Genomic DNA, 17,398 nt, shown 5'->3' with positions numbered 1-17,398 from the left:
ACTTTTCCAGCTTTATCAGTTTTATCTGACAAGTCATTGACAAGCTGTCATTATGTACAGGATTGCGCACAGAAAAATTAAGCAATGTTGTCAGATGGAAAATATTTTCTCTTCTGTTATGTAAATCTGTTAGAAAAGAACAGCGGAATACCCGAACCAAGGGCCGAATAAAATTACTAGGATTGAGCTAATTTAGAAAACACAGAGGAATTAACACATAAGGATAGAGAAGATAAATATACTGCATTCGAAAAAAAAAGATCTCACACCAGTTCTTCCGAGAAATATTACAGTGGCTGCTTCAGTAAGTGATTGAAAGGGAAATTGAGTTCAATTATGATGGTGAAAAGTTACTATTTATAAATGAAGAAGCTAAGATTATCGTCCTAACTTGTGCGAGTAACATTAGGTACGAACAATGATAGCATTTACTGTGCATAGTCGTAGTGTATGTATTAAAACTAGCAGGTAGCTACATCATACTGTTTCTAATTATATATTCTAACTAGATTTAGGAAGGTTTGACAGATTCCATATTATTAATAAGTAAATCGTGTAATTTTGCAAGGATTATATTGGAATGCAGTGTAATTAGTATGAGGAAGTAGTTTACTCACATCGTTGTATTATACTAATATAATATTGTAATTTAAGTTCATTGTGTCGCACTTATTATTGCAACAAGTATCCTATTATATGACCAGACGTTAACGACAGACCTTAATAAATTTACCAAGCAAAATTTTACAAGGGAGAAAATTATTCACTTTTTCAATTTTCAATTTTTCCATAAAACTTGGCTAGTAGTGGGAAGTATGTATACTATATTACTATTACTATTATTATTATTATTATTATTATTATTATTATTATTATTATTATTATTATTATTATTATTATTAATTTTATTATTATTATTATTTTATTAACATTAAGAATGTCATCATAAATGTTTGCTTTTATTTATTTAGGTTTCCATCTAGAATATGGACTTCAGAACCCTTAGTAGCTCCTCGAACGAAACTAGGGGGGAAACATTTCACAAACATTACAATTAATAATTCAATTCATTTGGTCCAGATATTTATCAGGTGATCTCTTCTTTGTTGAAGATACACTTAGGAGCAAAATTCAAATTAAGATCAATTGCGAAAGAATATACCAATACACACAAAAAGGAAGATTTAAAGAAACATAACATTATATTGAAGCAGTATGAAATGCTTAACCCTTATAGATTCCGGCTTTTTAAGGTAAATTAGAGACTTTCAGTCAAGCGGCTACAGCATCATCCCTATTTATCATAGGATCATAGTTCATACCTCGTTGTCTTTTTACAATAGAGCAACCTTTCAAATGGTACCATTCACATCTCCTTATCAGGTCCCTGAGGGAATTTTGAGAGAAATCGGGATTTTTCTTTGAAAATATTTCTTTTTTTAATTGAGCCTCTCTGGACCCCCACTGTGTTAATGCAGAGACCAAAAACTCAACTGGAAAACACTAAGGGGTGTACTAAATGCTTGTACAAAATTTCAACAGTCAGGGCGGGAAAAATATCAATAATCCCCACAATGCCCCAGATTACGGTAAAATACCTTGATCTCAGGCAGAACATTTCCTGAGACATCCCTATTTATCCTAGAATCATAGTTCGCCCTTTATTATTTTCAGAATAAAACTGCCTTTCAAACGGACCCTTCACATGTCTCCATTATGTATCTCAGGCGGGAAAATCGCGAAAAAAAGGATTTTTAAAACCACAAAATCCCTTTTATTTTCCTTTTTGCCCCTCTGGATCCACCTTGTGCTAACGCAGAGATCCTAAAAAATCTAGTAAATAGTACTCAGTGAACTGAATGTTTGTACAAAATTTCAATCTTCTAGGTGCAAAAGTAAATCCGCCAAAAATCATGAAAATAGGCCTAAAAAATATCTTTTTAAAGTTATGATGTCATCACCTCCTATATCTCGACGCAGATAGGCGTGAAACCATACGTAACGTGTTCTCAGTGCCTCTAGACTTGAAAAAAAGTAAAAAGCTTTATTGGTTCTTTTTTAATCGAATAATGAAGACATTTAGTACTTAAAAATAGGTACCGTACTAGAACTCCAAAGGGATTCAGATTATGAGACAAGAAAATTTTAACATTTGGATTGTAAATTTGGAGGTATCATGACTTCTTGTATCTACTGACTAAATTATATATAGTTAATCCTCAGTATAATATGAATTTTATTTCTAACTTCTGTTTCTATCCTAGTCTGAAGGAAAACCTTTGCGCACAGATTTTAAATCTACCATTGTGGCAACGTTGGGCAAAAATCTGTGTTCAGAAAGACCAACAGAGATGTGTGCGCAATTCGGGATCTATAGTGTGCGCAATCCTGTTGCTCCCAAAAAGAGAGATGATCTTATTTACATATACACATATACACCGCACAAGTGCGTAAATTTTAGCAGCGACAAATATATTAAAGAATGTAACATGTGAAATTTCCGTTCGTTATTATTAAAGACAAGCAAATACCCGTTTCTCGCACAGGAAGAATACGTTTCATTTGGGGCATAAAGGGCACCAATGTACTTAGGGACTCCAAAAAATATGAATTCGACACTAGTATCAGTCATTTTCAATTAGTTTTACGTGTCACCCTTCCCCCTTAGGAGTATTTAATGGGGGCTGAATTTGGATTTAAACGGCATTGAAAATATCACTGTTCATTTCAGCGGCCTGAAAACTATGGATTCGCACTAATATCGATCATTTTGCACAATTTTTATATATATCTCCCTTCTCCCTCAGTTTGCGGGGATAAATTTGGATTTAAACGGCATCGAAAGTGTCACTGTTCGCCTCGGCGACCCCGAAAACTATGGATTCGACATTGACATCTTCTATTTTCAATCATTTATATATATATATCCCCTTCCCCCTTCCGTAAGTTGAGGACCTGAATTTGAATTTAAGCTTCATCGGAAATGTCGCTGTTCATCTCAGTAACAACGGAAACTAAGATCGGTAATTTTCAATATATATCCACACTTCCTTCCTTCAAGTTGCATCTTCAAAGTGAAATGGTAAAATCCATCCCAGGCCCGAATCTCATCTATGTTGAAAAATTTTATCGAGAGCAGTCTGGTGGTCCAAGAGTTGTAAATATAGTCACTTTCATTTTCATATATGTAGATAATTTGTCCCACTAGAAAACAGGTATTTGTTTACATACAAAAGTTTGTACTTAAAGTTTATATTAAAGTCTGTATTTGAATATTAAATAGTAATTATATGTCTTAGTTAGTGAAATTTGTATAGTGCTCTTTCTTTTAAGAAGTAATTTGGTTAAAATTAAGAAAATTTCACCAGATCGAAGAGCACATTAAGAACTCAGGTTCATTCAAGTGCCCTATTTGTTGCAACAGGAATCCTTCATGATGATAGACTTGTATGCAACTGTAAAAGTTCTGTAATTAATGCACAACTAGAAATAAACGACTAAAAGACACATAGAGGAAATGAGTGCAGACTGTTAATTTTCACGAATAATTACAACAAATTTATTTTCGAATGTTTCTGTTTTAAATATTCAATATTGAAATTTCTTAATTTACATTTTTCACGCGTTCGTCAGAAAAAGTTCCATACTAGTAAAACTAACCTAATACAAATATTTTTGTTATTTTCCCAATTTTTTTCAATTTTTCCGGAAAGAAAACGGAAAAAAACTGTATTTTACCAGCTAGTTAAAAATTTCCGAAAATTTTACACCTACGCGTGATTAGTCCCATACTAAGAGTTCGACTAACATATGGTTTCCTGCAGTAGTCAGGCCTTTAGTATGACACTAATCATACGTCAAAACAAATCTGCATAAGGTTGGAGTCTGTTTAAAATATTTATATAATGATTGTAGGCTCTGTTAGAAAAAAATGAAGGATGAATAGGTTATTAGGCATAGAGAGAGAAACAAAGTACAATCAAATTGAAGTTTGTTGTATTTAGACATTGTATGAGGTTCAATAAGGAACACTAGTCCAATCATGATGCCCAAAAGTTACACTCTAGAATAATTATACAGATAAAACCATTATATGCTCATTAGACCATTTTGCTTATGTGGCACATAGTGATTTCAGGTTCGATGCAATTATCATATCGCTAAAGATCTTGAAAGAAGAAAAGATGTTAAATAAAATTATGAAGATTCTCCTCAGTTTTCAGTTTTAGTTATCTCCTTTTCGGAAGATTTATAAAGGAAGTCCCAACCCATAGAGCCTTGTGGACTATTTCACTAAATTTGTTTAAAATCAAATTTGTTTGAAGTAAGCATATGTACTAAAATGGCACTTGCCAAAATGGCCGAATTTCCCTGTTTGAAATATAATTGTTTATCACACTGTTAATGTAATAAGAAAGGATAAGCGGCGCATGAATGTATTAAAATTAAAAAACAGTATATGAAGATTGTAACAAATAATAAAATTGTCCAAAGTAATGAATTATAAATAATAAAAATTGAATAAAAATTGAGAGCAAAACTCCCCAATACTTATTGTTTACAACTCCATCTCTTATCCTATATTCTCCTCTCTTTCCTTTGCTTTCAACACTTTCGGATTATGATAATTAAAGTCACAGTTCTGACAACCAAGTCGACTATAGTGAAATTGTTATAATGTATTATTTGTTTCAAGCATAATAGTTTAAATAGTTACAGCATAAACTGTAACCAAACTGGCTAGGTCATGGATCTGAATAGCTTGTTGCAAACTGCAACGTTTAAGCTAGTAAATTGTTATGAATAATAAACGTTGATAGCGTCAGATTTATTTAAATTGTTCTAGACAATATAAAAATCATATCGAAAACAAAAATTAGCTAACATTAAAATTAGTAAAGTATAAATTTGAAATAAGTGTGAGTTTTAAACTCGAGTACACACCTAGCGGCCATTTTCTTCCTTTTCAAGGTTCTCCACACAAGAATTTGACATCATTTGTTTTTGTCTTAGCCGATATGATATGTATGCACAACTAAGTTAAATTCTGACGAATCTGTTATCACCTACAATGTAGTTTGCTGTTATTATAGATATGTGTTGATAAGTAAAGGAAGCATTGTGTGTGGATAATTCGAAAACTAGTATAATTTTTATAAGTATTGCATAAACGATTCAATTTAGCAACCTCGTATTTCTAATGCTAGACATACCTGTATTTATAATTTTACTGACGAGAGCTACTGTATTAGTTCTTCTAATTTATTTAAAGTTCTTCTAACACTTATTAAACAAGTAATACGAAGGTGGATCAAAACGTAATGCCTTCCTCACTAGTCGTGCATGTCAATCTGGTACTTTTAAAAAAAGCAAATAGAAGAACAAATTTCAAAGTGTTCACTGGGCCTAACGACAGATTATACACCCTTGCAGTTCTACGACAGGTTATGAAACGATTGTCAGGGATCAGCTGCTCCAAATGCTGAATGTTCTCGGGAATGACTACCGTGGGCTGTAATCCACCACGACCAGGATCTTCAGTAATAGAGACATGGCCATCTTTGAAGCTCTTACAGCATTCAAATGTCCTACTGCAACTTAGTGTTTCATCAACATATTGAGCCTGAAGTCTTCGGTAGATTTCAACAGGTTTTATGCCCTTATTCACTAAAAACTTCATCACAATATGCTGTTCCACGTAGACGTTCACACAGTTGTCCGACATTTTGAATAACATTCTATGCAGAAGCGCGGGAAATGAGCGCCGCCTACCAGTAACAGGACACAGGTGCCAGTTTACTGCATACAAAACCTCCAGCGTAGGCGTCCATTTAAACCTGGAATAAGAAATAGTCCCGGATTGACTTGAACGACTCTCGTATTACAAGTACATATGCATGATATAGAGGTAGCCTTACTTTACTAATGTAGTCTTACATTTTTTCAGATTGTCTGAATAGAACCGTAGATTTGAAGTTAAAGGGAAACAAATTTTGTAGAATTTCTGACAAAAGAAGGTTGTTCATCTACAGAAGTCCATAGTCGCTTGAAGAATGTTTATCGGAAAGCTATAATGGCCATCAAAAATGTGTGGCGTTGGATGAAGAAGTTCCGAAACGGAAAACACAAATTGTAGATAAACCGAGAAGTGGCCGGCCAACAACATCAGTCACAGATGCAAATCGAGAACATGCATTACAGTTCAGAATGTTATTGATGCTAAGTGGGTTCCCAAGCAATGCACTAATGATAATCGAAGGATGCGAGCAGAAATTAGTTAAGAAATCCTGGGAGCCTTTGAAGCTGAAAATCAAAATGTCATCATTGTAGGTTTAGGTGTACCTATATGACCCAGAGAGTAATGTGTAATCCACAGTGGTTCTCCATATCCTTTGTCTTGGGTCATGAAGCAAATCTCTTAATTTTTCCAAAATGATTTTGATGCCTCGATTCGACGATGGTGCAAATGTTTTCAAAATCATGGTTGACAATGTCGAACGGTATTTTCCTGTAGAGGACATTTCAGGCTAGAATCTGTAATACCTTTTGCTGTTATATGTTCATTAATGCGTTTCTTATGCCATAAGAGGCATTACTTTTCGGTTCATTCTCGTATTATCAAGGACTCTGGAAATGACAAGTGACAATCACCGAGATATTCTCATACAAGAGTAAAATAAGCTTCTTTACAATTGAAAAGAATAAAGAAAAACCATTCAATGTGTTTCTACCAATCCAATGATATACACACGCTTTTCTTAAAAAAAAAAAGAAAAAAAAGAAAATAACACTTTATTGTTTCTAGAACATAGTTATTATTTTTCTGGGTCAAAACTCAAGTCTTTCTTCTGGTATTAGTATTGTGCGCATCGATTCAGAAATTGGAAGTTCGTTTTAAAGCTAACCAAATGACACACCGTTAAAGTCAGTTATTGACAGTTTCTGTTCAACCTCAAGTTTACCTCGCATATAAAATTCTTCTGCGGGAGAAAATTAAACACTCCCTCTTCCTGCGCCGTGAATCTACCTGACACTCTTAAAAAAAGAGACAGAAGCTGTATTTCCAGATCAATAAATGTGCCTGGCTTCTTTATTATTGAAAGTAACCAAATATAACGAGAGAATGCTCAGTTAGTTATTTGGAGTTTTAGATATGACTCATATTATTCTGCCTCTTATATTGGTATTTAGAAAATGTAAGGTATAATAATATCTTGTTTATGTAAGAAAAGTGTCTTAATGTAATATAATTCAACTTGAGAAAGTTTTACTGATTCTCCTTTGAAAGCAAAGCTACGCAAAATAAGAATGAAAAACATTTTATTGCCTCTTACACTGTTTAAGAATCATTTTCTTTTTTCACAACGACAGTGTGTATGGTGTTTTTAAAAAAGCACGTGCAATGAATGATTTTTGAAAGTTAAAAAGATTAAATTTTCTTAAGAGAAAAATTCCTCTGAAAATATTTTAAAATGAGCTTAAATTTCATAGTAATCTAGTTGAAATATTTGTTCTTGAAGGGAAAGAAATGCTTCTGCAAAAATGTATGAAAGATGTTTGAATCTCCCTCCATCTCTTGATGCGTTTTTCAACCAAAGTAAAATAATAAAAACAAAGCTCGACTCAAGTGCTAGCTATGTGCAAAAATGCAATTCAGATAGTGCAGGCGTTAGTATTTATGAAAAATTAGCAGAAAATCTGTTCTTTGCAAGGGGAGAATGCGTTTCATTTTGAACATAAAGGACGGAATTTGGATTTAAATGGCATTGCAAGTGTCATTGTTCATCTCAGAGGCCCCGAAAACTATGGATTCTACACTAATATAGGTCATTTTCAATCATTTTTAAATATCTTCCCGTCCCCTAAGTTGCACCAACAAAGTGAAATGATAAAAACCATCCGAGACCCAAACCCTCATCTATGTTGAAAATTTGATCGAGATCGGTCCAGTGGTTCAAGATTTATGAAATCACATAGTCATTTTCATTTATATATATATATATATATATATATATATATATATTAGGGATGGCCAAATTTTCCGGAATCCGGATTCCGGAAATTTGGTTTTCCGGAATCGGAAAATTTACTTTCCGGAATTCGGAAAAAAATCCGGAATTCGGAAAATTCCGGATTTCGGAAAAAATCCGGAATTCGGAAAAATTCCGGATTTCGGAAAAATTCCGGAATTCGGAAAAATTCCGGAATTCAGAAAAAACCCGGAATTCGGAAAAATTCCGGAATTCAGAAAAATCCGGAATTCGGAAAAATTCCGGAATTCAGATAAATTCCGACATTCGGAAAAAATCCGGAATTTAGAAAAAATTCGGAATTTTTCCGATTTTACTTTCCGGATTCCGGAAAGTAAAAATTCTGGAATTGGCCATCCCTAGCTAGTAGCTGTTAAAAGAGAAACACAATAATGAATATATATACTGTATTAGTTTCTTGGAGTTGGATATGTCTTTATCACTTACGTAGACAATTGCTACTGCAGTTATTTACTGCTTTATGAGGAAGGTCTTATTTTCACACACAAAAAAGTCGCCGGTATGTCTCAAACATTATCGCGTTCCCACCCGCAGCTGCTCCAAAGCACTGCAAACTACTTTTTAACCAGGCGAAAGGCAGCGAAGGAAAAGAAATCTCAACAAATATTCTAATAACATTCGCTTATTGTCAACATACCTACAGTGAGCGCAGAAAGTGTTCGTACACCGTGCATACTTTATATTGAAAACAGCTAGCATGAGAACGGGAGGTGGAAAATATATATATAACCAGAATTAAGACTACACATTCATACATTTTATTTCTATATACAAGAGAAAGGCCAAACAAAAACAATCACTGTTTTGTTCAGAAGAAAAGAGAGAATTCCTTTTTTGTAAACGCAAAAAGTCACCGTACACTTATGATTGAATTAATGCTTATAAAGTATATTACGATATTTAATATTTTACGGGATTACCCTGTGCGTTAATGATTGTCTGTAGTCTTCGTGGCATTGATTTCACCTGTAGTAGTTCGTAGTTCTGTAGCTTCGGGACTGATTATGTCCCATTCTTCTTGAATAGCTTTTCTCAGGCTTTCTTTAGTAGAGAAGCTGTGCCTTCTGATTCTTGTCTCCAGAACAGACCATAGATGTTCTATGGAGTTCATGTCTGGGGATTGGGGAGGTGTGCGAAGCTGTTTCAAGGTATTATAGAGTAGCCACAATCGAGTATTTTCCACTGTATGTTTGGAGTTGTTGCCTTGCTGAACAATAAATTGTTTTCTGCGCACTAGTATGGAGATTTTCCTTTAATATGTTAATATACACTTTGTGGATCATCAATCCATCGATAAAGTGGAGACGACCCACTCTTGAGGCACTCATACAACTCCAGACGAGCACGGACCCTCCTCCGTGTCTTACTTTAGGGACGAGATTTTGAGGATTCATCTCTGTATTCACCTTGCGCCATACCATACGCCTCCCATTGGACTCGATAAAATTAAATTTACTTTCGTCCGAAAATATGACCCTATTCCAGAAGGAAGCCTGATCCCTTATCTTTATACCCTTTTTCAAACTTTAGTCTCTTTATACGATTTGTCTTGTTCACCCAGAACATTTTCCTGGCTATCCGACCATGATACCCTGCAAATATTCCGCACTGTACTGGCTGATACTTCAACACCGCGTGTTTCCAGATCCGTTGCCAATTGCACAGCACTACTTTTCGGAACCTTTTTTCTTTCCCTAATAATGTAACGTTTATCTTGTTCACTCAACACTCTTGGTCTTCCAGTTTTTTTTTTTTTTTTTCGCACAGTGATATAAACATTATATATCGCAATTATTGTTTGTACTGTTGAACGAGGCCTGTCTGCAAGGTTTGCTATCTTTCTCAAAGATTTACCTTTCTTATGCAATTTAATAATTACTTTTCTTGTCTCCTCATTTGTTTCTGTTCGGTTGCTTCCCATTTTGACAGCCCACCGTGCAGTTTTTTCACTCCTATTCACAACTAAACTCATTCTGTTATTCGTCATGCTATACAGAGGTGTATACTCAGATGAATACTAGTGAACCCCAGTTGTGGTATCTTTGTTTCGTATTCGTACGTCAGGTGTACGATCCCTTTTTGCGCCTACTCTATACACTTTCTACGGAATTTATTTACTTTCTGACCATTAAACTTGTCTTTGTGGTTCTTTATTGATATATTCATAAAGCTTAGTTTTCATTATTCATATTGTGTGTGTTATTACACTTCTTAAATTTTCTGTTTCTTTTTCGTAGGCATTCTCGTTTCAATAGCATAGGTGTACGAACACTTTTTGCGCTCACTGTATGTACAGTAAATACAAATTTATAATTTTCGACTTTACGAAGTATACAATATAATTGTTCAATAATTAACATAAGCAGGCATTCATTAATTTATATTAATATAATAATTAATAAAACTAATAAGCGGGTGATTGATGACTCAGTGGTAGAGTTTTCATCTATGGTATTCTAACCCAGGACATGTGGGTTTTCGATGGCTAATTTTGTGTTCGAAAATTTTTCCGGTGGTAGGCCTACTCTTGGTTCCCTTTCTTATATTTGTTCCATCATCACTCATTAACGAATTTAGTTTATCAAAACTCTATAGCCATATATTCATTCTGTCCGTCAGTGAAACAAACAGTCTCAAGAACTATCTGATGGATTACCATCAATTTTGGCCACGATGTACAGAGTCAATAGTTAAGAATCGAGTTCCCTGATGAATGTAATATTCAAACCGGAAGCGATACAAATCAACCATTTCCGGTTTTAACGTTAATCATTATATAGTAAATATGGTAATAGATAGCGAGAAGCGGTTTCCAGTAATCGACATATATAACATTCATGTAGATAGAATGTTACCCAATTTGTGCATCTGCTAAAAATAATGAGCTTAGGTATTTAGAGAGCATTTTCCGCTTTAGAAAATGTGTGCTTGGTAAAGAATGTAGAGAATTAGCTGAGTCAGTCACGTAGCTAGAATATGGTAATAGGAAGGGGGGGGGGTCTGTCACGAAATACTGTGGTTATTTACCAGGGGTTCAATCATTCTATACTATTTTATTGGCAACATATATTGGTTCGTTTAGCCAAGATTTCTAATGGAGGGATGATATGAAATACTGTGGTTACACACCAGAGGCTCGATCAATCTAAATATTTTACTGACAACATACCCATATTGATTGGTTAGGACAATAAAATGAGGATATATTAGTAAGTATGTTAATAAGAAGCTATGAAGAAATCTCGAGTAAAAAAATATAAAAAAGTATTGAAAAAGATATAGTCTTCCGAGGTCATTCGAACGGTGTCGAGAATTTTGCGTCTGGGAAATTTGCGCCCTACCTCAAGAACAGAGAAAATTGCGCCTGCGATGTACCTCCACCGGGAAGTTTGAGCCCTGCGAAACAAAAGAACCTATTGGAGCTTACGCATTTGCTCGGAGGGGCTGACATTACAGCATAAACAATCCTCCCCCCACAACCATGCCATTTGTGATTTATTTTCATTGTGGCTATATAAGGGAAGAATAAACTTCAATATAAGCCAAAAGAACACAACGGATCAACGCAATCACTGCTTCTTCCAGAGATGATTTTGGGGGAACACTGGCCTCCCCAGAGCTCTCAGAGTGCTCCCTCGGAGGAGACCAAAATAATACGTCTATAATATAATAATAAATAGAATAGTACCAGCAGTGACCCCCTCCGGAATACTAAGTGTGCCCCCCGGAACATTTTTTCTGAAAGGACGACTGAACGCAATTGTGTGTTTGAAGTGTAATTCCAGCAAGCAAATACATTGTACATAGTTTTCTTGATAATATTACTGAACTGATTTTACATTCACTTTACATTTTCTTTTCTATATTTTGTATCCTAAAAAGCCAAACAACTCGCAAGGATTGTGAACAGAGATATCTGGGTAGAGCCAAACAGCCTTTTGTAGATTAAATTATACTCTTTGATTATATTAATAAATAATTATATATCAGTCATTTATACTTTTATTGTAAATTTTGTAGTATAATGAAAAATTGTATTTGTATGGATTGCCCTTTAGTGAACTAAAATTATTTTTTTTCATTTGTTCGGAATATTATAACGGATGTAGTAACACACTGAGATGATGAGAGGCAAGCCTAGTTCAAGTGTGAGTGGAAGTTACTTTACACAATACAAAAATAAGTTGAATTGTAGGGCGCTAACATCCCAGTGCAAATATATAGCCGTCGCATTTCCCCCTCTTTTTGCGGTAGGGCGCAAACATCCGAGTCCAAATATATCGCGAGCGCATTTTTTCCTATTTTTGTGGTAGGGCGCAAATTTCCCGGGCGCAAAATTCTCGCATTCAAGGAAAATATAATGTCCGTGAAGTTGACAAGCCACTTATGTCAGACTCCAATTTCGACTTTAAACGTCGCTAGTGCTATGTTAGTGTTCGATAGTGACGCAAATCGTTAGTACTCCACAGATAACGTGTGCTTTTTAAATAATGGATATAAGTCTTCTAACTGCATGCCAACACGCCCACTTCTAAGAATCATCTCAAAAATGAGGTTAACCGTTAGAGCAAGTAAGTGCTCATTAGTGCCATTAACATTAGCGTTAATGCCTCCATCGTACGACCCTTTGAGTAATAAAACACAACGCTCTTTGCTGGAGTCTCAATGCGTTCCTATATTCTCGCGAACATTCTGACATGCCCAACTTAGTTACTTTTTTTTTTTGCAACTATTGTTTATCTGTTATTGGTTATTGTTTATTGCTAGTCTGGAGAGTAGTCCTTACATTAATATGCCATTGTCCTTGATAATCATTGCGTATTTATAAGCAGTTTGTTATTACTGTTAGAAAATATCAAAAAACAACAGATAAAATCTACTACTTAACGGTTCATATTTTTCTTTTACAGTACATAAACGATTAATAATAATAATAATAATAATAATAATAATAATAATAATATTCCAGCATAAAAGTTATCAATTGCATCACACTGGCAACAAGCGACGCATATTTTAACTTCATAAAAATTCGTTTCTCACGATTTTCTGGAAAACTACGTATGATAACATCATCATTATGTCAAGTTGTTTATCTCAGTGTGATATATGTCTTACCTCTGGACAATATCACAGTAAAACAAAAATTAAATATTAGGAGTACATCGTACTTTTGGACTACATCTCATTAACCATGGGAAGATTGAGTAGTGTATACTTTAGGATGTAAGTTTCAGCTTAACTTGCATCATACATTCTTAGGATTACAAAAAGGAAATTTGTTCGTTTGCATTTGAACAAAATTCTTAGGATTACAAAAAGAAAAAATAATTTTTCCGAATTCCGGAATTTTTCCGAATTCCGGAATTTTTCTGAATTCCGGAATTTTTCCGAAATCCGGAATTTTTCTGAATTCCGGATTTTTTCCGAAATCCGGATTTTATCGGAATTCCGGAATTTTTCCGAAATCCGGAATTTTTCCGAAATCCGGAATTTTTCTGAATTCCGGATTTTTCCGAAATCCGGAATTTTTCTGAATTCCGGATTTTTTCAAATTCCGGATTTTTTCCGAAATCCGGAATTTTTTCGAATTCCGGAATTTTTCCGAATTCCGGAATTTTCCGATTTTACTTTCCGGATTCCGGAAAGTAAAAATTCCGGAATTGGCCATCCCTAATATATATATATATATATATGTATGTATGTATGTATGTATATATGTGTGTGTGTGTGTGAGTGTGAAATTACAAAAACCCAGGTCGATGCAAGTGTTATGTCCAAAATTCATTTTAGTGTGTTCAAAAGTATCCTTTCTTTGACCGACTTAAAAAGGAGAAGGCTCTTTATTAAAGCCGTGTGTATGTGTTCTAAGTATATTCACGGATAGCTTTGACGTAGGTGTACTCTTTTTAATATTCTCTTTTGCTTGAAAGAGTATACATCCTCGGTGGTTCCGTATAAATTTCTTTAAAATCTGATAGTAATCTTTGAAGCTAGAGTATGAATCACCCCAACGCATGCAAGAATTGATTACAACAAAGTAGCATGGTTATAGGCAACCATATATTCTTTATTGTGTTTATGGTTGCATAACAAAACAGGGGTTGCAAAGTTTAGGTGTACTTTCATAGTAGGCATATCATACTGTCTCTGTCATTTGTAACATTTTAAACAAGTAGGTTACGTGTGAGAAGTCAGTTAAGTTTTTTTTTTTTTTTTGAAAAACCTTTTACAATAATTATGGGCCACTCCGTGAATACAAAATTGGAATTTATAACATTTATAAAATTTTCCACTTTACCCCTTTTTGATATCACTGGGACATGTATTTCCCTATTTTTAATGAGCTCATAAACCGATTATCATCTTCCTAACTAGAGAGGCTTCTGAAACACTCCATCTTTTGGTATAAATGCTAAACCCGTATCTCACCTTAAGGACATGCTTTTCGTTACAGGTGCCATAATAGAAACTAAGATCGAGATAAGTACTAACTATGTTTAAAAATAAATTAATTTCAAATTATTCAGCCAAGTAGGTGCCATAATAGAAACTAAGATCGAGATAAGTACTAACTATGTTTAAAAATAAATTAATTTCAAATTATTCAGCCAAGTTTTCCCTGATGATGAGACAGACAGCGTCGATTTCATTTTTAAAATATGCAGTATTTACGTATATATGGATTGTATTGCCAATCTTATTATAAGGTTACCATATTTCTCTCCTTCACCCACTAGATATCTTTATAACTTATGTTCTCAGACCATGACTTAAGCATCGACCAAGTTCGTTTACGATAAAAAAAAGTCTAGGTGGTTCATTATCCAATGCAGACATTTGAAATTAGTATTAGATGCTGTGTAAGTAATAGTTTGGTTCTCTACACGAAGAATATTAGACTTCTGAATATACAGTGATGAACTTTTACTATCATTATGCTTATTTTTCATTCTAATTTAAAAATTGAAAACAATTGCAGTGAGATATAGGACTCAGATTTTTAAAAATACACTTTCTTTTTCGAAAACTATATCTTAGCTTTCACTAAGAAGGAAGATTACTAAATAACAAACGAACAAGCAAATCTCTTTTACTTTTAAATCACAAATGTATGTAATTTGTATTCATGTTTGCTTTGTCGAATGGATTGAATATTTTAAAATTTCAAGTTACGAAATAGCCTCCAACAATAAAGAAGCAATAATCGTTATGACAATGACTCAACAATGATAACAAATACTTTTTTCAACATTAAAAATGAACAGAAAAGTAACACGGTATGAAACATAAAACTGTAGATTCATATTAGAGGTTCATAGCATTGAGATAATATATATAGGTTTATATATTATCTCAATGGTTCATAATAATGTGAAAGTGAAATACAAATATACACTTTTTTTTATGTCTTGCAATTTGATTGCTATAGACTTAATAATTTTGTTTCTATTTCCTCGCGGCCCGCCAGCGGCCCATTCACGCCACACCGGTTGGAAACGCTGCCATAGAGTTAGTTATTTCGATCTGTAATTTCCCACATCAGCTTTTATATCGATTTCATTTCCTATGGAGTCATTGAGAGGTGATAAATACAGTACAACCCCTCAAATCCGAACCCCGGAAATCCGAAAACCCGGCAAATCCGAACACGTTCTCAGGAGGAAAAAAATAACTACAGCTGGAAAATGAAAAAAAAAAAATAGATTTAATCACACAAATTTAGTTTTTTTTAAGGTTTTAACATTTTTAGACTTAATGCTTATTCAAAATCATTATCTAATTATATTCTTACAAGAAGACAGTTATAGATATGCGACAATCATTTTGGACATGAGTGTACACCTTTCGACTACTGGGCCACCCTGTCTAACCTCAGTCGTTGTTTTACCGCCAATTCAGTGACGAAATAAGTACGTAATATTATTTCCCGGGTAATCCGAAGCCCCCGAAATCCGAACAGGCTTCAGCCCCAATTAGTTCGGATTTGAGGGGTTGTACTGTAGGAGAAATAGTGGAATTAACTGTATCGCTCTGTAGCCCACCACAATGAACTGGCATCTGAGATACTAAAATTATCGCAACTTATCATCTTCTTATAAGCTGATAAGATGTTATTTATTTAGAACCTTACCTGGAATAAATAATTCCTCGTCATTGCCTTACATTAGTATTAAATAAAGATGTTAATTTTAAAATATGTAATCCAAATTATATACAAAAAGAAAACATGTCAGTTTATGCGTCACGCTACCCTGGAATGTTATACAAACTTGCTTCAGATATGTGTAATGTTTTCTGTAGAAGGACAAGGAGCACAGTGATATTTTTTAAAATAATAAACGTCTAGTGCGTCATTTTAATTTCTAATCGTTAAGTTCAAGCTAGTAGGTGTGGTTTCGTCTAATATCATTTGTCTGTCTGACGTTAGTGCTTTTAAGTAGGTTTGGGAGAAACAGCTAACAAGATGGCGTTAACTTTTATTACTAATATCCATTTACTTTTCATTTTCTTTCTTTTGAAGATTTCAAAAATCATTATAATATCAAGACTCCTCAGTTTGTCAAACAAGCTTATATTGCAAAACTCAAAATATTTAAGAGTTATAGGTTGCATAGACATCTAGGCAAAAAATATTTATATAGCCTTAGCCCTTATCGTAAAAATAAAACGTCTCAGTCTGACAGTCACACTAATTCATAATAGTTCACAGTCAGGCTAATGTTTGTGGCTAGCTACACTGCCTCCTAATATCAAGAGATGTCGTTAGCATCTATGCAATTTATAGACGAGGTGAAGGGTTGCGGAATGTAAGCGATTAACATGAAATTGAAGATTCCCTAAATAATTTCAATATATTTGAATAGGAAGTGTTGTGAACGAAACATAAATGTTTGTTTATTCTAGTAAGCTATTCTTGAAATAGATATGGAGAAAGCATTAACTGAAATATAAAAGTACTAACATAATAAATAATTGTTATTTACAATAGCTATAAAATATATCCCTATTTTTTCATACTCGCTAGATTTAAAAATAAATAGGCCTATTTATAATATTCAACACTTAGATTGTGTAATACCTTGTTGAGATACTTCTAACTTTATTTCCTAACTTTGCCTGTGATTCACTCTTTATCTCCTCTTTCTTTTGATTTTTTTTTCATTTCACATTTTTGTTTCCTCATGATCTCTGCTCCTTGAAGCGGTTTATTCTGTACAACAAACAGTTTAATCTGCTCGTTTTAAGTATTTGCGTCTTATCCTCCTCAGACCTGGGGGCATCATATGTGATACCTTAGATTTTGCGTCGTGTTTGTGAACGAAGAAAGTTGTGCCTATGATATC

The sequence above is a fragment of the Thermobia domestica genome, chromosome 5 (assembly GCF_964235325.1).
Source record: "Thermobia domestica chromosome 5, izTheDome1.hap1.1, whole genome shotgun sequence".
Lineage (NCBI taxonomy): Eukaryota > Metazoa > Arthropoda > Insecta > Zygentoma > Lepismatidae > Thermobia > Thermobia domestica.
This window is presented reverse-complemented; position numbering follows the sequence as displayed.